This window comes from Elgaria multicarinata, chromosome 7 (genome assembly GCF_023053635.1).
Source record: "Elgaria multicarinata webbii isolate HBS135686 ecotype San Diego chromosome 7, rElgMul1.1.pri, whole genome shotgun sequence".
NCBI classification, from domain to species: domain Eukaryota; kingdom Metazoa; phylum Chordata; class Lepidosauria; order Squamata; family Anguidae; genus Elgaria; species Elgaria multicarinata.
In genome coordinates, this window is record NC_086177.1 from 54,476,383 (window position 1) to 54,502,450 (window position 26,068).

The 26,068-nt window shown below is 40.5% G+C and overlaps 1 protein-coding gene across 1 annotated transcript in view; it reads left to right on the forward strand.

Moving 5' to 3' along the window:
* The first annotated feature begins 311 nt into the window (after positions 1–311).
* Positions 312–26,068, forward strand: part of EPB41L3 (erythrocyte membrane protein band 4.1 like 3) — a 108,565-nt gene continuing 82,808 nt past the window's right edge. Inside the window, exon 1 of the mRNA XM_063130587.1 lies at positions 312–536. The gene's annotated coding sequence lies outside the window, so the exon portion shown is untranslated. The remainder of the gene's footprint in view (positions 537–26,068) is intronic.

Sequence of the window (26,068 nt, forward strand, 5' to 3'; positions counted from 1 at the left end):
CTTTAAAACTGAAGTGCTGGTGCATGTTTGTACTTTTTAAAAGCAGAAGCAAATTCTCTACTTGTGCTGAGCCAGTTGTTCTTCTTTTGCCAGGGATGATATTATGCCTTTTGAACTGCAATGATGTTATTGCACTCATTGGTAGGAATTGCAGTCGAAATTGGCTGCAAAATATTAGCGACTGTTGAGAAAGGTTTGTAACCTTTTTCGGCATATACATGTTATGATTTTGCTTAACATACTGTCTATTTTTATGTGGAAGAGAAGTGTCCTCCCCCCTTCACTCGTCTTTCAGAAAACTGGCAGGATCTAGCTTCTACCTCTTTTCTGTTCTCGGGGGTCGTCTGGGAAGGCGTCTGCACATTTCTGATTTGCTGAAAATTGCAGAGGGCTCGTCCTGGGCAGAGCCTGGCTGTGCTGCTGCTGACGCGTGGCTCTTGCTGCTGCAGCTGCTGCACGTCCCTGTGACGTGCTGGAAGCAGACTTCGATCCCCAGTCCCGACTCTTGCTTTCGCTGCTGCGCCGTTTTTGACAAGGTATGCATTTCTCCCTCCTTGCGCTTGTTTCTGATTCTCTTATTGTTTTGCCAACGTCATCGCTGCAAGGCAGATCTGGGGGTAGAGATTTGGGGAAGCGCACGGTGTGTGGGGGGGCTCTAAGGCCTTCGCCTTCGCCTTCTGCTCAGATTTATTTAAGTCTCCTGTGATGTATGTTCTAGAAGCCATTTTTAAGTTAACATTTGGCTATGGAAGATTTAGAATGGGGTCGTTCTGTAGGACGCCGACATGGTGGGGCAGAGTGGGTAGGTGGGCAGCTAGCTATACGTGCGCTCTTTCCATGCCGAAGTGCTTGGAAGGAGGGGGAGACAGAGAGCGAGAGAGACGAAAGTCGCTTTTCATAGCCCCCGTCCCCCTCCCCGAACAAGGAGGGCTGTTTTGCGTCTGACTCCTGATGGTCGCATTGATGCTGGAGATATTAGCAGGGTGTGGGAGATCAGGGTTAGATGGCCCACCGACTGATTCATTTGCTAGCGCCGCCGGCCAAGGGCTTCATTCTGACTTGGGGGGGGGGGACGCAGTGTGTGTCCTCCAGCGAATGTACCCTTAAGATGGGGCTGAGGAGGAGAGAGGGAGCAAAAAGCAGCCGTGACAAGGGCTTCGGTAGGAAAACCATGATCTGCATTGAATCCAGTGCGGGGAAGGAGTATATGGGGCAGGCTGCAGCAGGGCGCCAACGGAATGGCAGAAGTCTCAGGGTGTGCGCGCGCGCGCGCGCGTGCATGCGTCGGTGGAGAACGGCTGAGGAAAAGGTGCTGCTGGTAGTGGGCTGTGCACGTGAGCTGACCTTCCCCCGCCCCATGTTAAATGATGGATGTCGCTCTGCAGTGGCTCCCCCCTTTGGAGTTTACCGGAGGCTGTGGAATAAGAAAGTCACGTTGTTACGGGGTGGCGGCGGCTGTGGTGGTGTGTTGCTGTCGTCACTCCTTAAACCGCTAGTGGGGGAAGAGGAATGCCAATAGAAGATCAAGAAGTCATGCAGAGTCAAAGTTGGGGAGGGCGGAGACGAGGGGCAGGGGCTGCTTGGGGTTCAACTGTTGCTCGAACGCGCGCCCTGCACGCAGCTCGACTGTACGCCACCCTTTGGGAAAGGGGTCACTTAGCAAAAACCGCAGGCAAACCTGCATGAACGTAGGTTACATCGCGAAGCTTTGCCCTACCTGTCTGCCGTGCCCTTTCCTTCCGCCGCGAGCCGGTATTTGGGGTGGGATGGAAGGGGGGGGGGTGAGCAAGTTGTCTTCGCCGGCTACAGAGCCCAGTTGCCCTCCTCTTCCTAGCTCTGCACAGAAGTGCCTCACCTCGCAAGACCACCGCCATGCTCCTCTCTTTCCTCTCAGCCTTTCACTTACCGCCGTGCGAGTGGGGGCGGATGCTCTTACTCTTATTTCTACGGAGAGGCTGTTCCGACTTGTCATTCCTCCCCCCCTCCCCGATGCCTCTTTTGGTGCCCAAGTGCGGCCGTGGGATGGTGGGATCTCCGAGCGGGACTGGCCATTTGCATGTCTTCCACGATTATGTCTGTTAAGTATTGGCACTCGTGGTTCTGGTAGTGTTTTGTTTAGTGGTGGGTTGGTGAAATAAAGGGACGTGGGTGCGCTGTGAAGAAGTAAACGAATACGACCCAAACTTCTCTAAAACTTCTACGGCGGTTTTGCACCCACAGCAAGAGCACGTCCGATAGGGGAGACGTGAGTGGCTTCATCCCCCCCCCCCCCATGCCGCTGTAAAGACCATGTGGACAGCGCCGGTGCTTTCCTGCCACCCCTTTGCTTGACCCAAAACGGTGCCTTGTGTCACTGCTGACCTGCTGGGTTCCTTTCGACTTGGCTGCTCCTTGGCAGAGTCCGCTGGTGGTGGTGGTGCAGACACTCGGTATGCCCCCGCCCCCCGAAACTCGGCTTGGTATCTTGCCCCGTCGTTCCTCGCCGCTGGGCTCCTGCTTGTTCCGTCTCTCCCCTCCCTCCCTACTTAGCCTCTCCCCAGCTCGTGGCTTCTGCAATGCGGTGGGTGTGGTTATATAGTAAAGTGTAGATCTGGACCTCTGCAGTGGAAGCGCTGTCTCCTCCTTTTGCATTTCCAATCCCAAGGTCCCCCTATGGCTGTGTGTGTTCCGGCTGCGGAGTGGAGTTCGAAGTTGGACAAGAAGAGGCTCCTGAGGGCTTAAACGGAAAGATCGAGGGAAACAGCTGGTATTAATCAGACGTATAGGATTCCGGGGGGGGGGGGAGGCAGAGGAGAGCCAGGCAAACTTTTACGCTGGGAATCAGCATATGGAGCATTGGGTTTAAATCGTGGGTCCTGGTTAGAAGTGTTACGTTCCTGGTTTCTGTGCTACTTTTAAAGAATGACTCAGAGGTTCATTGCCACAGTTTATTTTGCTCGCAAAGGTAAACGACTGCAGTGAAGCCTACATTCTGTGATAGTTAACCATACATGTAAGGTGTTTGTCTGTTGTATTACAAGTGGTAATAATACCCACTAGTGAAGCTTTGTGGGCTCGCAGAAGAGAAAGCTGTTAAGTATTTCAGAGGGTGTGGTTTTGCTATAAAACTTTTGCCAAAGGTATTTTAATTGGTTTTATGTCACCTCTATCTCTAAACATGTCATTGCAAAGGAGATTGCTTCTGATAAAAACACGAATCTATAAACCTTGTAATACAGACTGGGTTGGGGTTTTGTTTTGTTCTCCATTTTTTAGTGTATATATATATAAAAACAGTGGAAACGGTCGGCCTAATTTTTGTACCTTGTTTCATTTTTGTAGAAATTTCATTAATTTCTATAAAACATGCAGTTAGCTGATTTACTTGATATATAAATTAAACTTTTATCTGGATGGGTAATATAGGCCTTCTATGTCATAGTTTAATTGCTTATTTATTCTTGTCCTTGAAAAGACAGTACCCTAATCAAATTTCATATTTAGTTGTTTATATAATTAAACAATAAATACAGAATTAATACAGGTAATATGGAGGTTCATTGCTTATGCTGACTGATTCTACAGTTTTACCATTTAAACTAAATGGGACTCACTTCTGAACAGACAAGCATAGGATTGGATGTTAGCTACCTAGTTGCATTCTTCATCTACGTTTAACTTAACTGGTGGCTTTTAATAGCTTAAAAGTATAGTTTTAACATGTTGCTTTGCATTGTAGTCTGTAAGTATTATATCAATATTTGGCTTAGTATAGAGGCTAAAAAGTAAATATCTCTTGCTAACCCTACCATCCCAGATCTATTAACTTCCATTTAAAATGTATCATATTTAAAAATGTAGGTGATATTACCATACAATCTTTTACATGCATACTGAAAAGTTAGCCCCATTCGGTTGAATGGGACTTAACTCCCAGGTAAGTTTGTGTTTTTAATAACCTAATTTAATGGAACCTGGAGCTCTGAAACAGAAGTAAAATTGATACATCCTGATGTAAAGGCAAACTATCTTGATTAGAATGAAAATCAACTGCTATAAGTTTATTTTGCTAGTTTTCACTGAAATAGTATGGTTGTCAGCAAGGTTGTAACCTAGTGTGGCTCTTCTGCTAGTAATCACAGTGGTGAATGAGTAGAATCGAAGCATAATCTTAAATACATTTTGGGAGGCAAATAAACATTTTGTCATACTTTCAATCATATTGTTGTTGTTCTTCTTCTTTATACCACCATCAGTGTACATGGTGCTGTACATAGTAAAACAAAATAGTAAGACCCTGCCGCATAGGCTTACATTCTAATAAAATCGTAATAAAACAATAAGAAAGGGAAGGGAATGCACCAAACAGGCACAGGGGAGAGTAAAACAAACAATATAAAAGTAAGGTCAAAATCAGGTTCTAAAACCTTTAATTACTGCTTTGATTGGCTTTGTTTTTAAGCCATCATTTCAGTATGGAAAGTGATTACTTGTAAAATTAGCTGCTACTAAGGAAATGTTTACCAGGTTGTAAGGTAACTGATGGGACCTTAGTTGCTACTGTTGTCTTATGTTGTGGAGGAAGAGGGTGGAGACAACAGAGACAACTAGAATTGTAGCAATGAAGTCCTAATGCTGCTCTGGGCATGACATCACTTTGGCTCAAGGAAATTAGGGTGGGGCTGTGAGACAGACTGTCTGAGCCATCTTTATCATAATACATAATATGTTCAATAAATGAGATTACTGTTGCCCTATTGGCTATTCTTTCGAAGGAAGGGAAAATAAAGTTGGTCTGTGTTTGCTTTTGACTAGAGATTTCTCCCCAATAATATTCTGAAAACTTCATTATTTGATAAAGTATGGGAATAAGCAATTGATTTACACAAAACATTTCCTAAAGTATATGTCTGTAACAACATTAAGTAGATTTCTTTTAAAATCAACTTGCGTTTAACATGCTGATATGTATTTAATAAAACTAATTTTGAAATACATTATTCATCCAAGAAGGGAGGGAGAGAGAAGATTACTCGTAAAGACCATTGTTGGGACAAAATACATTGTACAAGATTATATGGTTTATCTATGATTGTGAATGCACCAGTAAGAACTGCTGACGGGATGAAATGAGTGTATGTTTTAGAATTCTTGTTGTGTTATAATGGAAATATTGTCAAACTGCTGTGTGTGTGGTTAAAATTATGAATGTTTTCTTAAAACAGTGTCAATCATTTTTCAAATACATTGCAAACTTTGCTGTGCTACACTCCCAATTAAATCAAATGAAGCCACTTTAACCTCAATTTTTTTATGTATAGGCTTGCAAGCCCATGTTCTAAGTCTAAATATGGAGAGAAATTTCTCAACCTGTTTGTTTTCTGAAAGCTTTTAATCATGTACAAGTTAAGCAAGATGTCTTGTGACTGTACATCTATCAGTATTTCATAATATTTCCCCAAGCCTTTAAACTATTATTTTTTTACAAACTGAAGGTAAACACACAAGTACAACTGTGCAAATATGATTACTTTCCATCTGTGACTAGTACTTAGCCATACTTATTTCACTTGATTGTGTTAGTATACTAGTAATATTGATGGATTGCTTTCATCAAAAGTACCCAAGCTGTAAAAACACCAAGAAAGGTATGCTGGGAATTATAAGATGAGAAAAATGTCAACTGAAATTAATCTTCACAACAGTTTGTTATTGTTTGTTTTGTTCATACTTTAGCCTTAAGTTTTCAGCAGTTAAATAGAATCCTTAAACATGCTTATTATTTTAAGATAGTATATTCATTCACTTTTTAACCATCTACTTGTCCTAGAGGAAAAATAAATGGTGATATAACCATTTGCAAAATACCTTTTAATGCAAAATATGTCTCTGTATCCTTAAATTAATTTTTGATAAATATGAGGACTGATTTCTCAAATCTGTAACAAAAAGGAATCTTAATGATTTTTCCCTTCATCTTAATGAGTAAACAAAAAAACAAGTGTAGTCTGGAAGATAGCAGTTCTTTATTTTTAAAAGGTATAAAACCTAAAATGGCATAATGTGTTTTATTAAGATAGTGGACATATTGATTCTGTTTTGTGAAGATGAAGTTCACAGACACGTAATGGCAAAAAGGCTTGTTTTTCAGTGTTTTTGACATAGAGGAGAAAAATAGGCTGTAGGAAGAAATCGTTTCACTCGTCCATATGGCTTTGGCAAGGGAGTCCTGCACACACTTACTGTTCTACTTCCTAGCATTACTAATAATTGTCACTATGGGCATTGGAGAAGAGGGACCTCTAGAGTAATATAATACATTGGATGCCTAAAAAGCTGGAAGTGGTCAATTCTGAGATCGTATCACCATATAATATATGTATGAACATTCACTGTCTTTCTCTACAAATAGTTGCATACCTTCAACACAATCGATTGGATTATCATTTTACTTGATAACTTTTGTCTATACTAACAAAGTCGGGGTCACAGTTTAAAGTGATCCGTCCAAACTATTGAGATAAAGTGGTTGGTTATAGCATCTGATCTAGTCAAATATTAACTTCCGCAGTAGCTTCTAATTATAGCTTGAGGTGGCGATCCAATCCATAATATAAACTGAAATTAGAACTCACCACCTTCAACAATATGGTGAAGTGTCCTCACTAACCACTTACGTAATACACATGAAATATCAACAAAATGTAGCACAGCTGACCATTTCTGAAGAAAAATTAGTTATGGGTAGGATAGCAAAAATATTTCTCCCACGTCTTACTATATCCAATAAAACAATTACTCCTGTACTCTGGTTGGCCATTTTACTTCTTCCAAAATTTTATAGAAAAGGTTTTCACCTGAACATAAAGAAACATAAATCTAAGTCCTTTCTAATTCATAAGTTCGAATTCATAGCATATGGTCTGGTTTTATGCCTCACTGATAATGTCTATTAAGAGGAACAATTTGGATTGGTTGATGCAATTCATTTCCACACAACAGGTTGTATTCAACGATGGCTTTGCACTAATAGAATGTGCTTCAGTTCACACAAGGTGAGGCACCTGAAGTTCAGTGGCACCTTCTGCGCTATATTCCATGCTGCTCCAGAGGGTCCCAACTGTCAGGAGCAGCTTTTCAAGGTCCATGGGAAGCTGCATTGGTTAGGACAAATCAGCAAAAATCAACTTCTTCTCCTTGCACAAGTGGAAGTACTTTTTGCTAGTGCACAGCTACCATTGGATACAGTCCTATATGGGACCAGCTGGCATCATTGGGCATTTGCTGAGGCCCATACCTCAGATGGGGGTGCTCACTGCCATCCCATGGAATTCTCGGGTACTGTAGCTGCTAGTTTGCCTGCCCTCTTTGAGTAAGCGAGCAGTAACAGGAGAAAGGAGAAGAGTAAAAGCAGGCAGCACTTTCTTTGCTTGCTCCCTCTGAAAGTCCATGGGATTAGGCTCAGCAGAAATGAGCAAGCACAAGGGGCATCACCAACAGTGAGGAGGAGACAGCCCAGTCAGGAAAGAGGGTTCATTGAGGACATCTTGCCCAAGAGCCCACAAAAGCTGGATCCAGTACTGACTGTTTATGGCAGGGGTGCATGGGTTTCATGTTGTGAATTTTAAACTTTTTTTTTTTTACATTTCTTTTCCTATGTTTTAAAATGTATGTTTTAAACTTTGTAATACCACCTTGAGGCCCAGTATTGGGCAAAAGGCGGGATACAAATAAATATAAATAAATATAAACATATATGTAAAAATAACTTTGAACAGTCAGCCAAACCGAAAAACAAATTCAGGATCAATTAAATCTCATCACATGTTGCTAAATGCCTGGGGAAAGATATGGCACTGAAAATATAGCAATGTTGGCACCAGGCGGGCCTCATCAGTGAGATCATTCCATAAACAGGAAGTCACTGGAATCCTGGCTTATAGTGAACAAGTTGCATACTGGTGGTGCATATAGCCTGTTTTCCCCCACTTTCTCTTCATGGCTAGCACAACCACTTAACTAACTTAGCGTGTCATCTGAACCAGGAACACTGGCTTGTTGCTCCCAAACAAGCCTGGATTGGTAAACCATGAACAAACTGGTTTTCTATTCTGGCTTGTAAAAGGAGTGAAAACCCATGATCTCTAGTTTGAGTGATATGCTAAGCTTTTGATTTCTGGTTTGGTGGTCACGTTAGCAGGGGAAGAGCAAAGTGAGAATGAACAAGGGGCAAGTACTAGCACGCAGCTCATTCACAATCAGACAGGATTCACCAGAATTTTGGCTTATTCTGTGCAAGCACAGCCAATGTGTTAATGTAAGAAATTTATTCACATGTGATGTTGCAATGATATAAATGTATTCAGAAGTGGTCCTTTAGATACAGGTACGGAGGAAAACAAACATTGTTGGCTACTGGCAAAGAAGATTCAGTAATTTAAATATCCTGCGCAGAGTATTCCCAAACTACTATGTGTTTGGGTAAACTGGAAAAGAGGCAAATAATAGAGAACTTCATAGGTGTTGTATAGTTTGCCATTGTTGGTGACAACTCTTTGTCAGATAGTCAACCCAGTATGAAGTTTGCATTTGCTACATGTTCTTTATGGTAACTTAGAGCCTTAATATTTTTATGCAGTAAGATATAGAAAAATATTTTTCATTTTCTAAGTCTACTATTGTTGTATACGGCACATTTGTATTCCTTTATTTCTCTAAATACATATTTAGAGAGAGATGAAATAGATTACAGAAGCGCCAGAATGTTTCTTGAGCTATAGTAGTCGTTGAGGAAAATGGACATGTATTTGAGGACAGAATTAAGAATAGAATTAGTATCATCGTAAGGAATCAAATAATAATATAAAGAAATTTATTTTGTCTTTCAATTGGGCAAAAAGGAGAGGAAAGTATTACCAGCAAAGAGTTCCCTTATGGACTATGGGGCAATTCCCCTAGAGAGCTAGTAAAAATCCATCACTTGAATCATTTACAAGTTATTCAACAGTACAGTAGAGAACGCCAGTTTACTATGTTGGGGGATGGACAAGATGACCTAATTTCCCTCCTCTAGTTTTATGATTTATTAAAGAGTTTTGCAGCCTTTTTGCTAAGGGCTGATTAAATGGATTCTGAAACATGGCAATTATAAGGGCCCTTCAGCTTGGTGCCAAAACATTGCTGTTTTTGATCTCTTTGCTATAGCAGCAGTGTGAACAATGTGGATAATTCTTTCCACAGTGTACAGTCATTGCAGACTAAGGGCTCCCAGTTCTTTTGAACTAACATGGTTCAGATTCTGTGTGCAGGTCAGTAAATCTATTTTGTTGAAAAAGATGAAAATAAAGCACAATTAATTTGATTAAGATCATGCTAAGTCACAGCTCAATTAACATCAAAAGGTTTAAGTTGCTAAGCTTGCATGCCACAACTTTGGTACACAATCATTGTAAACTTTTCCATTTATATTTTTTCTAAAGTCATGTAAACATCTTGTTGAAGCATCTGTTGTAGGTTTTACTATATTGTTTTTGCTGGAGTATAGCAGAAGACTGTAGATATTTGAGCACTTGTCATATAAAATATTATAATATTTATATTAGGTTATAAATATGTCATTTTAAGGCATGCAAATTAATGTTCAGGGATAACATAATAAGCAAGGAGTGCCTAAGGAGTAGGGATTTGAGCCACGAACCCTGCTTAGCATGATTTGAACGGAACACAGGACACACCTGTGTTTTTCATATTTCAAAGTCATTTTTAAATATGGGATGCAATTTCAACATGCGAGTGTGGCAAACTGAGAGGTATATGTCATTCTTTCCATTAATTTACTTAAAAGGAGAACTGGAAATTTAGTTATTGCTAAGTTTGTTGGTATGAGCTTATTAGATACAAAACCTGCAGTAAAACATCTCAGAACATGGAGTCCTGGGAGCGACCTAGACTGCACAGTTGTGGGACCATATATCGTATCTCCAAAAATGAAGAAAAGACAACACTTGTAAGGAGATAAAGTTATTTATTTATTTACCAGATTTGTTTACCACACTATATCTAACAAGAGTCCTGAGTGGTGAACAATGAAGGAAAGGAAACAGAAACAAAATGCAAAATAAAAATATTTAAAATCAGATTATAACAATAAAAACATGGCTGGTCAATCAAGAAGGCTTGTTTAAATAAAAATGTCTTCAGTAAGGCACTGAAAACAAAACAACATTGGTGCCTGCCTAATACCAAGTGCACTGAAGGTTCGACTCCAGGTGGGCCACCAGAAGCCTCTCATCTGATGGCCTCAGTGACTAAGCAGGCTGGTAAGGGAGAGGACACTCTTTCGAATATCCTTGTCACAAATTGTTTAAGGATTGATACACAAGTAATCAAATCTTAAGCCTGGCCTGATTAGCCAGAAAGATGTGGGATTTTATGACACTAAAGCGAAGATTGTGTGAAAAGGTCCAGTTTACTATTTCTAACATTGCAAAGAAACAAGACCACTATATCTGAATTTGGGAGGAGTACATAACATTTCATTCATATATTTTCTACCATAAGACTGTTGATATTTATTTGCAACATAAAACATTATGCGTAATATTATAAATATATCATTTATAAATATATCATTTTAATATAGGCACATTAATGTTTGGGGATAACATAATTATCAACAAGCCCCTAAGCAGTAGGGACATGAGCCATGATTCCTATTTTGCATGATGTAGCATTGGAGTAAAATAGGTAGCAATATTTTGTTACAGAGCCGCAGAACTGAAAATACTTCTTACTGAACGTTACTGCAATTTGGAGGATGTACATGGGAGAGACATGTTTTTAGTGGGATAATGGGAAATTTTGAAGTGCAGGAACTTATCATGACTGCTCCCATGAAGACCCAACCCCAAGCATCAAACCAAAGCAGCCAGTCTAAACACGTTTGTTTGGGGGTTATGTCCAAGTAAATAAGAACTGCAAAGATTCAGGCCTTAGCAAGACAAGGCTTTATTCCAGGGTGAACCCCGGGATCGTCCCTGAGCATCCACATGACGCACAGGGGATCCCGGGATCAGGGAGGGATCATCCCTCCCTTGCCCCAGGATCTCGCCCTCCACTTTGGCCCTGGTTTTTCCGTGGTCTTGGGCCCGTTGCCGCGGGTTAACCTGGCTCCATGCGATTCCTTGCGCGGAGCCAGGAACTGTGCCCATTTGGGGTAGGGTGGGAGGAGTGGGAATTTATTTTTTAAAACAACAACAACAACCCTTACCTTTAGCGCATGAGCGTTCGTGCTCTCCTTCCTCTTTAAAAAAATAATAATGGCAGATGTGACGCCTTTCCTTGTGAGGTCGTCGTGTGTAAACAAAGGAGGGATCTCGCGTTAAACACAACACGAGATCTTACCTCCTCTATTGTGGGATAAAAGGTAGGTCTAGCTAAGGCCATAGTCACACCAACTCATGTTTCCTTTCTCTTTAGTATACGTGGCTTGGATTACTTGGATTGTGTGGAGCTATTTTTGTTCCACAGCATCTTTTTCTATACCCTTTTTCTGCTGGGTGTGGAATATGAAGATTGCTTGATGGATAGGAAATGAGACAGCTAGTCCAGTAGGCCTTTTCATATCTCATTTTTCAACTCTACAACTCTATTTACTTGGAGTTAAAATAACCCAAAGTAAAATAGGGGCAGTGTATGTTAATGCTGAAGTCTATTTCCCAGCTGTTTTTTTTCTGCTGAGCTATCATCTGGATTCCTAGAACTGAATGAAGCAGGACGGTTGCATGATAAAAGCTAGACTTACCATATGAAAAGGAGGACAGGGCTCCTGTATCTTTAACAGTTGTAGAGAAAGGGGAATTTCAGCAGGTTTCATTTGTAGGCATGCAGCACCTGGTGAAATTCTTTCTTCATCACAATAGCTAAAGCTACAGGTACCCAGTCCTCTTCTGTATCTGGTCAAGAGGGCAGGGCTCATGCAGCTTCAACTGTTGTGATGAAGAGGAAATTTCACCAGGTGCTGCATGCATAGCAATGACACCTGCTGAAATTCCCTTTTCTATGCAACTGTTAAAGATACAGGAGCCCTGTCCTCCTTTCCTTATGGTTACCCTATAAAAACTCATCTGAATGCACTCATGATATGTCTAAAGATCTCTGTCCTAAAGTAGATATTTTGGAGAAATGCTGTATTCCAATTATTTATTTATTTTAAATATGTATATGCTGCCATTAAAGGGGCCTCCAAAATAACATAATAAAACAATTGACCATAAACATTGCCTTTCTTTGGCATTTCTGTTCAATTGCCAGTTAAGATCTCTGTGCTGGCAATTGAAGGGAGCCTCCAAAGGAGAAAGATTTATTTATTTATTTATTTATTTATATTGCACCATTAATGTACATGGTGCTGTACATAGTAAAAGAATAAAACAGCAAAACCCTGCCACATAGGCTTACAATCTAATAAAACCATAAGAAAACAATAAGAAAGGGAAGAGAACGCACCAAACAGGCCCAGTGGACAATTTTGTTTTCACCTTTTGTCCTAACTCTGACACATTGTCTTTTTAATCACAGTCACAGGAAATTAGGGGGCTTGTAGAAGCCCCGACATCCACCCCACACCTGATTCTCAACTCTACCTCATCACAGTATAGCTCTAAACTCCCCAGTGGAGATACTCTTTAAATTTTCATCACAATCCAATGCATGCCCACTCCGAAGCAAGTCCCACTGGGTTTAGCAGGACTTACTCCCGGGCAAATATGCTTAAGATAATTGAGCAGATCTTCCTAATCAAAATTAACTTCAGCTGGTTCAAACTTTACCTTTTGGGGGGGTTTCATTCTCCCCCGGGGCAGGGAACAAGAGAGAAAAAGAGAAAGGAAAGAGTGGTACCATGAGCGATATATGACACTATCACTTTCTTCCACGTTTTCCACATTCTTCTCTTGGATTATGGAAGCAATGTTTATCTTTTGATAAATGTTTATTTATCTATATCAATGTGAAGGATGTAATGAAACAAGCCATGATGTTTCTTAATGCGGCTTAATTGGTTGTTTAATACAGGTACTGATGTTCTCCTGAGTCTTGTTTCTAGTTTCTTACTAAATTCTTGTACTCAGTTCATAAGTGGTGCTGCAGCATTTGTGACTGAAGCTGGTGTTTTATGTTAAAATGATCCATGTTTTAAAATCTGGTTATTTATTTAATAAACACTTTTAAAATTTATAAATTAGATGTGTTATTGCTGGTTGTTTGAATTTTTTTTAAAGATTTTTTTTTTTTAAATTGTCCCAAGGACTGGATTTCATTTTGAAGACTATCTGAGGGTTGCATTCTAGTGGTGGGTAGGGCCACTGACAAAAGTGTGTGGGGCTGAAATAGTCTGTCATTAGCACTTTATAGCAGAAAGCATGTCTCTACTCAGAAGTAAGCAAAACACCTCTGCAGGTCTACTCAGAAACAAGCAGGACTGAATCATTCAGCAACACTTGCAAATAGCATCCCGAACTTCTGTATGTCTACTAAGAAGTAAACAGAGCAAGCCTCTCAGCACAAGGCTCAGAAGGATGACTGTTTCCTCCCCTGGCCCTTCCCACTCTTTCCTAGAGGGGGGAAAGCTCTCATCTCTGCTCAGCTGCTAATCAGAGAAAGTGCTTTCTTCTGCTAAGTACAGAGAACGGGAGACTTTTTCATTGTTTTGTGGGGGAAACACTTATCAGTTGCTATTTCTCTCCCCCCCCCCTTGGAAGAGGGCCAGGTGGGGAATCCCCACAGGCATTAACAGGCCTGTAGGCCAGAAGTTTCCTATCCCTGCTTGACGTGAAGAGGGGCTGTTTTCTATGCAATGTAGACTTGTACTCTGCACCACAAGCATCATAAACATACTCAGCACAAAGAATAATCAAGAAATGTTAGTTTCCTGTCAGTATCAGAAAAAGGAGTGAAAACATAAAACAAAAACATCTAGTCCCTTTCTACACCTAAGGATTATCCCAGGAAAATGGAGGGATGGCCCCTGCCTGCTCCCGGAACCCCTGTGTGTCATTTGCATTCACAGAGATGATCCCGGGACGATCCCTGGCAAAAAGGCAGGTGTAGAAACGGCCCTAGTTGCTTTAGAAAAATCCAAGGAAGAAACACTGAAGTTTGAAATGTGTTAGCTCATGTTGAATGTACTTTATACCTCCAATGCAAGATTTTGTAGTTTACCTTCAGTGTAAATACACAGACCACTATTATTGCAAAACACACCAATTAATAAAATAATTTCACATGCCTATAGTTAAGTCCAAGATAGAAATCAACATAATTCCAAGGAAGGTGACTTGAATACATGTTACCTGAACTTATCTTGCTATTAACACATCTGAGATTAAAGGCTAGTTCATATGACAGTTCTGATGGGATGGTGACAGGCTGAAGCCTGCTGAATTCCTGTGTTTGAGCACTGGTGGTATATACACACAAGACTACCATATGAAAAATAACTATTAGTGAAGCACATCATCACCGTGTCATGCTGGTCATATGCATAGCACCCAACTCCTTAGTTTTAAAGTTTCCCAACACTAGTTTCCCATATTCACTATGCAAAGATGGCAGAGAAGATGAGTTTAAATAATTTCTGGGTTTAACAAGGACTCCAATTATGTGCCAGACAGAACAGTAACTATGAGCGTCATCACGTGGGAGAAAATGACGTTGGCTTACCATCACTGCTCCAACCCTGGGTTTGTCCCTGCACATCGCCCATTCAGTGGGCCATTTTGATCGCGCTGCTTCTGCACACAGCAGGAGATAGCGGCAACTTCTGTCTTTAAAAATAAGTTGGACTTACTGGGGTATTTTTTGTGGCACAAAGAAGGCTAGAAGGGGCGGGAGGCGCGCGGGGGAAGCACACAATGTTATGAGAGGGACCCACAAAAATCCGTGATTGTCCAGTAACGACTGTGCAATAGAATGCTCATCTGATGGAGCTCTATATCTCCCACTGAGTTGCCACCTGAGCACTGTAAATCCACTATTATTCCAGGTGAGTAGCTATTGCAGTCCGTGTGAATTTATAGAATGTAGAATGAATGGATAGACAAGGGAAGCCTGTGTAATACAGCATCCCATTCCATCATGTCAAAATTAATTTTCTATGCTTAAGGACTGATTGGCATAAAACTAGAACATTTAATAATGTATTATCCCCAGAAGACAATATCTTCCTGGAAAGTTCAAAAGCGGGCTTCAGTCTTGAGATTTGTCTCCTAGGATCAGCAAGATCCTGTGTACGTAAATGCAGTATCTTGAAGTTCTTTCTTTCACTTCTTCTTCCAAGGGAGAAGCATGTTTAGGGGTGGATGGGACTAGGTGTAGGCAAGCCTGAGCTCTGCTCCTGATCTGTTCCAAGAAGGCACGGTGAAGGGGCAGTGAGGAAATCCATTCTGAACAGTGTCACTGTTCAAGTGAAACTGGAATGGTCTTGGTGTGATTTCCCCTGCTTACATTTGGTTAGAAAGATTTAGGGGAGGGAGGGCTAAATTCTCAACCTATTGGGAACCTATTCTTTCTTTCACTCCCATCCTCCATAAGGTAGCTATAATTTCTGTACTACCTGTAATTTTTTTTATGCAATCCTGTGGAAGTAAAGTATTGACCTCAAAAGTCACATCAATACTAGCTGATGCAATCAAAGGCTCCTTCTGCAATCTAAATCTTCAGACCTGCTGATATCAGATAAATCCAGGAGTTCATGAGCTGTAAGATAGCATTCGTCAATCAGCCTGCATGGATGGGTCATCGGGAATTTAAATGGTGAAGAAGAAGCAACTGTATAGAGATAGCAGTATTATATGATTTCAGAATGTGGGAGTAGCTTATATATATGTATGTCAGTATATGTTTAAAGGAGAACTTCAAAAGTTCAAAATTTTAGAGAGCAACAGAGTAATATACTCTCATTTGGGGGACTATTTTTAAGAGTTTTGAATATTTTAAAATATACATACGTTTATATAAAACATGGCTGTATACTGTTTTTTTTAGTTAATAGCGTTCTTATTTGCATGCAGCTGTTTCAAAGAGCCTTTTAGTTTCTGCATCAAATACAGCTCTGTCAAAGGGGAATTGTTGCCCATCTTAGTTTTCAAGTTGTACTGTATTTTTATTTTCTCTTTAATTATCTCTTGTGTGGAAGTAATTGTGTTTTCCCCTCAACCCCTTATTGTTCTTAGAAACATCACTGTCACTGCACAGCAGAAATTGTACCACTTTCCGTTTCGTTTTATTATTTTTCTCTCATCAGGTCGTACTTTTTAATATAGGCTATATTTTAGAATCAGGGTTTGTTATTTCACCGCTGTGATAGGAAAGCATTACATGGAAACAAAGCATCACCAAGTTTTGCCTAATATTTTGGCCTGTTTGCAAAAGTCTTTGTAAATGTTCGCTTTTTCTGCAGTACTAGGGTGACCATATGAAAAGGAGGACAGGGCTCCTGTATCTTTAACAGTTGTAGAGAAAAGGGATTTTCAGCAGGTGTCATTTGTATGCCTGCAGGACCTGGTGAAATCCCCTCTTCATCACAACAGTTAAAGCTGCAGAAGCCCTGCTGTCTTTTGTATCTGGTCACTCTAGTAGATCTGCAGCTTTAATTATTGTGATGAAGACGGAATTTCATCATCTGTCATATATGTTTAGCTAAGGGATTGCTCCTCAAACAAGAATGTTAATAGAGGATTGAATTTTTACATATTAACATTTATATCTTAGGAGCAAACAAAGATAACATAACAATCAAGTCTTCTGGACAAATAAGTCTGTAGTTTTCCTGCCACTTTGAGAAATGGAAGCAGGAGATACGGGGACGGGGCAGGGGGAGGAATGAAGAAACTTCCTGGGGTCTGTTTTTCCCTGTCTTTCAATATGCTTTTTTGTCTCCCTTAAAATATTTTAAAGTCACAATGCACTTTTGCTTTCTATTTTTAATAGCACATCAGAGATAAACCAAGTACTCCAAGTACTGTAGCTTTCATTTTGGACATACTGAGCAGTTTAAAATCTGATTATACCTGCTCCCTTTTATGAAAGCTACCTACTATTTAAACAAGGGTGAGGGACAAAGTGTCATGGGAAAGTAATGAACAACACTCACTGTTAAGGCTGCAAGGTTTGTACATTAAAAGAGAGAGACTATGAAAGTTACAATCTTTTAAAGGTATAAATCCATGGGTTGTATCCAGTGTTAGTACTACCCAATGTTAGAGTAGACCCATCGAAATAAATGGGACTTAGATTAAACTAACATTAAATATAGCCCCATTTTAAAAACTTTTAATAACTACTTAGGATATATTTTTTAAAATTTGATCATAAACAGTAACCAACATTGCACAATGTTCAAGTTTACAGTGGTTTTAATTTTAAAATGCAGTCTGTTTCATGGAAATGGATCAGGTTTTTTTTTGCCAATTTTCAAGAAGCCCAATTTCAGGACCAGGTTAACCAACAGCTCTATAAGTAAAAGCTTTACAAAATGATAGAAATACACATGTGAGAGTCAATGCTGTGGGAGATATGAGCTGACAAAAACTATGGTTGAGTTTCATCAAAAACCATGCTTGGTCCAGTCCAACCTATGGCTGAGAACACTTCACTATTTTTCTAATGAGTACCATTCTGCAGGCTAGGAGAGAGATAGCCACGGGCATATTGTGCCCCACTGTTTGCAAAAAGGCTTCTATTCACATTGAATAGTAAGAAGTGTTTAGGTTGGTCAATTTATTGCTGTACTATTGTTGTTCCCCACCTCGATCCAAAGGGAGAGCCGGGTAAATAATAACAACTACTACTACTACTAATAATAATAATAATAATAATAATAATAATAAATCTACTGCAGAGGTTTAAAATTAAGGGTTGAGGCTCTATGAAATATAACATTTGTATACACCCTAAAGCAGAGAAATACATAAACAAGGTTTTTAGTGGTGTCTGCTCCATTTATAAAATTCATAGCAACATGAGCTCCTTTAGTGAGTCCCTTCTTTATTGAACCTGGCCAATTCTGCAGATTGTTTTTCTTTTCCTTTACCTTGATCAACACAGAGAACATTAGTGAGAAAACATCCAATTCTGTAGTTATAAACAGTGTCATTCAGTTTCCTATAAAGAATGTATGAAGATTTTTTTGATAATCGATAATCAAATATTTAAACCATTCATAATAGTTACAGCTCCTATGTGGTTCTCACTCATGAATGCATATCTGTGGCATGCTGCACACAAAATATTATTGCTTTGACACAGATTATATATATAGTAGAATAAGCAAACGGAGCAGGGGCCAAATCTTGAATGATTAGTTTCAGTACTGCATAGGGTGACCATAAGGAAAGGAGGACAGGGCTCCTGCATCTTTAACAGTTGCATAGAATTTCAGCAGGTGTCATTGCTATGCATGCAGAACCTGGTGAAATTCCCTCTTCATCACAACAGTTAAAGCTGCAGGATCCCTGCCCTCTTGACCAGATATAGAAGAGGACAGGGTACCTGCAGCTTTAACTATTGTGATGAAGAGAGAATTTCACCAGCTGCTGCATGTCTACAAATGACACCTGCTGAAATTCCCCTTTCTCTACAACTGTTAAAGATACAGGAGCCCTGTCCTCCTTTTCATATGGTCAGCCTAATTTAGGCTGGATTGGGGTCATCCATGCAAAAGGAAGGAAGCTTGTAGAAGGAGTCACCCTCTTTGACCTGCCCTTCTGAAGCCTGCAAAAATCTTCTCTGGAATGTCGGGGGACTCTTCTGAATGTTGTGGAATGGGGCAATGGGGAGATGCAGTGGTAATTGGAAATTATCCAAAATCACGCAGAGCCACCATGCATGAGAGGAGCCCTACTCTCCATGCCCCATTCCACACTATTTGGGAGAAACCCCCCCCCCCACCTTCTAAAGAAACGTTTTGGGGAAAGGGGGAGCTGGAGGGGGGGATGGGTTCACTTCTGTGAGCTGCTTTCTGCTCTCAGTTCTTGGGAGCAAAGCCATAGATTTTAATGTTTATTTTATTTAAGCACTTTATATCCCACGTCTTAACTCAAAACTGGTATACAAAACAGAAGTTAAAAACATAATGGTATCAATAAAGTCAATTAAAGATTCAAATCAATCCCTACAGTCACCCAGCAAACCCCAGCAGTAAAATACAAAATCATTTAATATCCGAACACCCTGGGCAGAGTCCAAAGGGGCATTTACACTCCAACTGATTCCTTTCTGTCCTGCCATTTCGCTTCGGCAAGCGGTGGATCCTACCAATTCCATTGCGCAAGTGGGATCCACCACTTACACATGGGAGATTTAACTGTTCCCAGGAAAAAGCCCCTAAAGAAGCATAAATACTCATTTTTGGAAGGAGGCAGTTTGGTGGAGCTGCCTTGTGTGAATGCCGCCAACCTGCTTCTTTCCAGAAACTGGAAAACATGTCCGCTCGTTTTTGGTTGCCTTGGTAGCACTATATTGCTATTACACATGTGATGTGGGGGGCACTAGCACAATGAAATTGGTGAGGTGCCCCCTCTGAAATAAAACTATTTTTTACATAGCATCCTCAAAGTAGTAAAAACTGGTAGTGCAGGCCTCCCTGGGTATCACATTCTGCAACTTCACTGTTGCCGCAGAGAAGGCCCTGTCCCATATCAATGACCTCTGCATTTCCAACGGAGGAGATATATGGTGAAGCACTTCTTTAGATGATCTGAGTGCTTGGGGTGTTTCATACAGGGGAAAGCTGATCGTGAGCTACCCTGGTGTCCCAGTCAGTTTAGGGATTTAGAGGATATTTTGTTAGCTCTTTAAATTTTATTTGCTATTTTCTTTATATCCTTTTAAACTAGGCTGTCATTAACTTATATTTCAGATGTATCCACTTTTAAATCTTGTATTTGAACCTGCTGAAATTAACTACAGGTGTCAATTAGCTTATCCATGCCAGGATGTTCGTTATTATCAACAGTGCTTTATGGTCACTGTAATTATTTTTACGTTTGAGCTTTAATTTTATTTGCTATTGTTACTTTTCATTTCATTCCATCTGAATTCACTGCTAACATTGCTTTTCTCTACATCCATGTGTACCTTCCAAATCAGGATATGATTCAGTGTGCATGATGAAGTGGATACTGGCTCACAAAAGCTTGTGCCATAATGCCCTTAAAAGCAGCCTCAGAAACTACTCTTTAAGGTGGCTTAATACCATTTTAAAGAAATAAAAATAAATAATCCAGCCTTTCCCAACCTCATGCCCTACAGATGTTTTGGATTAGAACTCCCATCATTCCTGATCACTGGCCATGCTGTCTGCAGCTGATTGGACTTGCCCAAAATATCTGGAGGGCACCAGGATGGGGAAAACTGCTATAAGAAATGTGTGCATGTTTAAGATGCCATGGGTTATTGATCTGTTGCAGCAGACTGACATGGCTATGTCTCTGGAAATTGCTTATCAATTGGGTATCATTTTTCACTCCAGTAAAATTTACTGGAATGTTATACTGTGAATTAGCACCTTAATTACACATTATTTAGGAGGCTCTCCCGACCCTGCTGTGACGCTTCGCAGGGGGGAGTTAGGTGGCTGCAGGGAGGGGCAGGATACCATTTTTCTATGAAGTTTCTTAAGTTAATTTATTTTAGGATCCAAGCCAGGTTTCCTTCCACTGAAATAGAATTAGCTTGAGTCATATCAGAAATGCAGTGTAAAAATGCCCAACAATAAGGTATTATAATGCCGCATTACCAGTTCTGGGCACTTTAAGAAAGATGCAGACACACTGGAAGGAGTTCAGAGGAGGGCAACAGGGATGATCAGGGGTCCTATGAGGAGAGTCTGAAAGAACTGGATGTGTTTAGCCTTGAGAAGAGAAGACTGAGGGGAGACATGATAGCACTCTTCAAGTACTTGAAAGGTTGTCACACAGGATGGCCAGGATCTCTTCTCGATCATCCCAGAGTGCAGGACACGGAGTAATGGGCTCAAGTTACAGGAAGCCGGATTCCAGCTTGACTGACTGTTAGAGTAGTATGACAATGGAACCAATGAGCTAGGGAGGTCGTGGGCTCTCCCACACTTGAGGCATTAAAGATGAAGCTGGACAGCCATCTGTCAGGAATGCTTTAAGGTGGATTCCTGTGTTGAGCAGAGGGTTGGACTCGATGGCCTTATAGGCCATCCAACTCTACCATTTTATGATTCTGTGATTATGGACTCATGAAAATCACCAAGTTTACAGGCGTTAGCTGCTATTCATGAGAGCGAGTGTGTAGATTCCTCAACTCCCTCCCCCGTCCCCATAGCACTTCACTGCATTCAGTGGGTAAACAAATCCTGTCTCCTCCAGTCAGCACTGTGTAAAGTGCTGTCTTCTCTAATGATGTACTGGAGTGCAAACAAAAGCTCTCCAACAGTGGCCTCCTTGAGTTATAATCATGTGGCAAAAGGGTATGGCCTTTTAAAAACACCAACTTGGTTAATGTCTAGTCTCAGAATGTGGCTAGAATGTTTCAGGCCTTCCTTGACACGTGAATCCTTCAACTGCTTTTGCAGAAGCAGACACTGATCATTTCAACCACGCTTGTGTGTTTAGCCACTCAGTGTAAGAAGATGTCAGGATTTCAAGCCTTTCCACCAAAATTTAAAATAACAGAGTCGCTGTGCAACCCACGAAGTTTTTATTCAATAAAAAGTACCTCTTCATACCTATAGGGTATGTGAAGGCTAGGAGCTAGCCGCTAAGCTTCATTAGCCAAACAAAACAAGGCGGTTGCCTAACAATGAAATGGGCGGTTTCCTGCCATCCCTGACAAGCTTTTACTGGACTTCTCCTTCCGGGAGGATCCTCTTGACCCAGCTTCTGTTGTGTTGCTAGTCTGGCAGATCACCGCCCACCTCCTCTCAACCCCACCCACTTCCCTGCGGTGGACTCTGGGAAGTATCTGTTCTGGTGCTCCCTCAACCTCAAACAAGAACTAAGTTCTCAAAGGGGGGAGGAGGAAGACAATCTCTGAAGCTGGGCCTCCTGTTAGATAAGCTTCTGGGAAGATTCTTCCCTGAATCTTGGAGAGTTTTGGAGAATTTCCTCGCCACTTCCTGTCTTGGCTGGGCTTCTTCTAGTCCTGTCTTTGAGTCTGACTCAGCATCTGAAACCAAATCAAGAAGCCCAAGCCCCATCTTGACACAAGACTTCCTTGAAGAAGTGTAGACTTTGTTAGGGATTGCAAGTGGCCCTCTAGTCCAACACAACATATGTGGCTTTATATCTTTAGGTATTTATTTTTGTTTTCATTATTGTATCTTAGTGCACACCAGAGGGAGGCTCACCATGTCAAAGTCCAAGAACTCTGAACCATGTCTCAAAATAAATCTCAATTGTTTGAGTGAGTTACTGTTGTGTTTTAAGTCCAGGGCAACTTTCTTCTACTTCTCAGCAAAGGACAAAAGGTACTTACACCTCTGTGTTTTAAAGTGCTAATGTCCTTCTTCAGTAACTTTTCTGGCATGAGGAAGAAAGCACTTCACGAGGTACTTAAAATTCAGGGAAAGAATTCACCACAGGAGTTTCCTGAAGTTGGAATGAATAGAAAGCAAATAAAATGTGACAAAATAGTACTACATGACAACTCCTTTCATATAAGGAATGCACTGCTTGTTCTTTCATATAAGGAATGCACTGCAGTTGATAAGCACATTTTGTTAGGTTTTAGTTTGCACAATAGTATGCAAAATAGTAAGGGAAGTTCTTAATTGTGGCATCCAGGATGGTGTGTGCTTTGGTTTTACTCAAATTCGTGCCGTCCACTTACCCTTCATCCACTTTAGTTCGCAATTCTTAGAAAACACGTTTTAGCTATTTCCAGGGGGTGGGGTAGCGTGTTCATTCCTGAAACATTCTACTCCTGTAGATAAGAGCTCATAATGGTGCAAATCCACAATAATAACTTTTTAGGCCAGCATGAGTGAACTTCAGGACAGGCACCAGAGCATCCTTTGTGCCTTGCCTTTTGTCTGCCAACTGGTTTTTCAGCTAACTGGAACAGTTTTATATGACTTTGTGTTGAGGCATTTTCTGGATTGCTGTCCAGATGAGGTACCCACGGTAATTATTGCACAGCAACTGTAAACTGATCTGCACAGAAGATTCGGGAGTATGGAAAAGTGATGTGGCCTCATTAGCTGCTGTTAATGAGGATGGGTAGGGCAATATTTTAAATTGTACATACAAAAAGGCAGTAAAGTATTTAGAAATTGCCAAATGTCTGTGGATTTCAAACTTTGCTTATGCTAGATGGTAATCTTAGTACTGTTTTGTAACCCATTAGTTTTCAGGTAGCTAATTGAAACAATATGTGCCCACCAAAATACTTCCTTGACACTCTCCACCTAAATAAAGATGATGAATTTGTATAATAGCTGGGCTGCTGTTATTTATGTTGATTGTACATAGCCTCTGCTCGCCCAAAATCCTTCATACTTTGTTGTAGCCTTACCTAAGCATAAGTAAGCTTGTGATCAAAGATGGAGAAACAAAGAGAAAACATTATACCTTGTGTTTTTTCATTAATATACACCAGTGGAAATGAAAGAGTGAACTGCTAGAATGAGAACTGTGTGATGTGATATGCTCCAATCACGATAGTGGCTCTAATTTTATTATTTGATTTTTGGGGGGAGGTTTTTACATGCATGTATTTGCAAAGCCTTATACAAAACAAGGTAAAAGTTAGTTTCTCTAGGAATCCTCCATTCTCATGTCGGGAAGTTCCTTTGAGCCATGGCTAAATTATTAATGTTTATGTGTGCATGTTATCAGAAGTGACACATAGAAGCAATCCCTATTAATGTACTTGACTCCAGCAGAGGCCACTAGATTGCACAGATACAACCATAATTGCTCTTCTAATGGACACGAGCATACTCCCAACATATTAATAAATTATAGTGCTGCCAGCCTTGTATCTGAGATCTCATGTCTCAAGAGCTTTTGAAGTCAGACAAAAAAATTGAAATGCTTTTCATTTCCCCCCAAATTGGTGGTATTTTACATTTGTAGTGCTGTTGAAAGAACTGAAATTTCAGACTCATGCGACAATTTACTAAAATTTACTACACATGTTAAAGTGCACATTGCTTCCATTATGCAGATATATCTCTTATGCTATTAAAATATTTTGAGTCCTACTACTGTACTTTAGAATATTTTAGTAAGCAAATAGGAAATGGCACTTCCATTTGGGTGTTTTTCTACAGGCAAAAGTGATGCTTCTGCATTATGCCTAATTTAAATGGAATACAAATAATTAGAGCTTTCCCAAGTCCTGTTATTCTTCTGGATTTGCGGGCACAATGGTTTGGATCCAGCATTTCCTTCCACCAGTGATAATATCCCCTGAACAGAGTTTAGAATGCTCTGACTAGCAGAAAGATGCGGAAGGCAATTCAGGGTGGGGGCAGAGGTGATTTCCCCTTCCCCCGGAACCTCCCTATAACTACCTTCTGTGCTGTTCCCGAGAGTTCCCCAACCCTCCAGAATAGATTTTTGGGGAGGGTGCAGCAAATTGAAGGAGAAATTATCAAAAATCACCACCTCTCCCATTTCACCAGTGGAAATTCTCTGCTGGATCAGAAACTTTCCATGGACAGCAGGACCTGTTCCATGTGCACAATCTCAATCTAACCCAATGCTTTGATTCATGTTACATTTCAGGATGTGTAATATATAATCCTCCCATCCCAATGAGCTTTCTGTAAGGAACTAAGGAGAATAGTTAATAGCAATTCAGTTTCTGTTCCTTAGTTTATATCCAATGTGGCTCTCAGGAAATAATAGTAGCTAAAACATTTGCATGTATTCATATTTATCAGGAGCTTTAAAATAAAATTATTGTATTGAAAAGAGTTACAAAATTTAAACTGTAATGGAGGAAGATAACAATAGCTAGTAATACAATGCAGTGTAATGTAATGCATATACTAAAATGAAATAAAAATTAGGAGAATCCAGTAGGTACCAAACAACATTCATTATTGGGAAATTAGGGAAGTCTAAAATGAAACAAAAATTAGGAGAATCCAGTAGGTACCAAACAACATGGGTTATTGGGAAATTAGGGAAGTCTTTAAAAGGTTCTTTAGATGGCCACGAGCAACAGTTAGGTCTTGTTTTCTTTGCTTGCCCCAGTCAGTATTCAGTTGAAGTTGATTGAACTACCAGCTGTCGCACCACTCTTGGGAACATCTGAAATTGATAAGGGTGCACCTGGAAGACATTTTCATAGGTCAACCTGTATAGCTTTGAAGAAGAGGGACTAGTGTTTATGGTTCAACTCAAAGATGTTCCCCCCCCCCAATGTGGAGAATAAACATCAGAATTAATCTTGTGCTCAACCATTGTGATTGATGCTTGATGGCATAGCACAGCTGTGCTTGTGACATTGAGGATAATCATTGAAAAGTGCAAACCATTCTCCTTGACAATTAGCTGTGTAGAGCACAGAGAAACATACATTAAAACATTTCTACCAGGTTTAGCAGAATGATAAGCCAGTGCTTCAACAAAATCTATGTTGGTTTATGTAAAGAATATATTTAAAGTACTTGCAGTGTAGAGCAGACAAATCATTGCTTCAGTGGAGGAGAAGAAGAAGAAAAGTTGGTTAGGCTTCCCAGCCTTGTTTATGTTAACATATTATTTATAAAGGAGATTTATATTTAAGTATGTTGGCTTCAGGCCTGGTTTTGGAACAGAGACTGCCTTGGTCACCTTAGCGTATGATCTATGCTGGGAACTGAACAGGGGGAGTGTGCCCATATTGGTTTTGCTGAACCTCTCAGTGAATTTGATCAACCATGGGATTCCTCTGAGGCACTTGCCCAAAATTGGACTGCGAGACACTTTATATGGTGGTTACGGTCCTTCCTGGAGGGGCAATCTCAGAAGGTGGTGCTGGGAGACTCCTGTTCAGGGTCATGGCCATTAGCCTGTGGTGTCCCTCAGGTTTCCATCTTATCCCCTATGCTATTTAGCATATACAT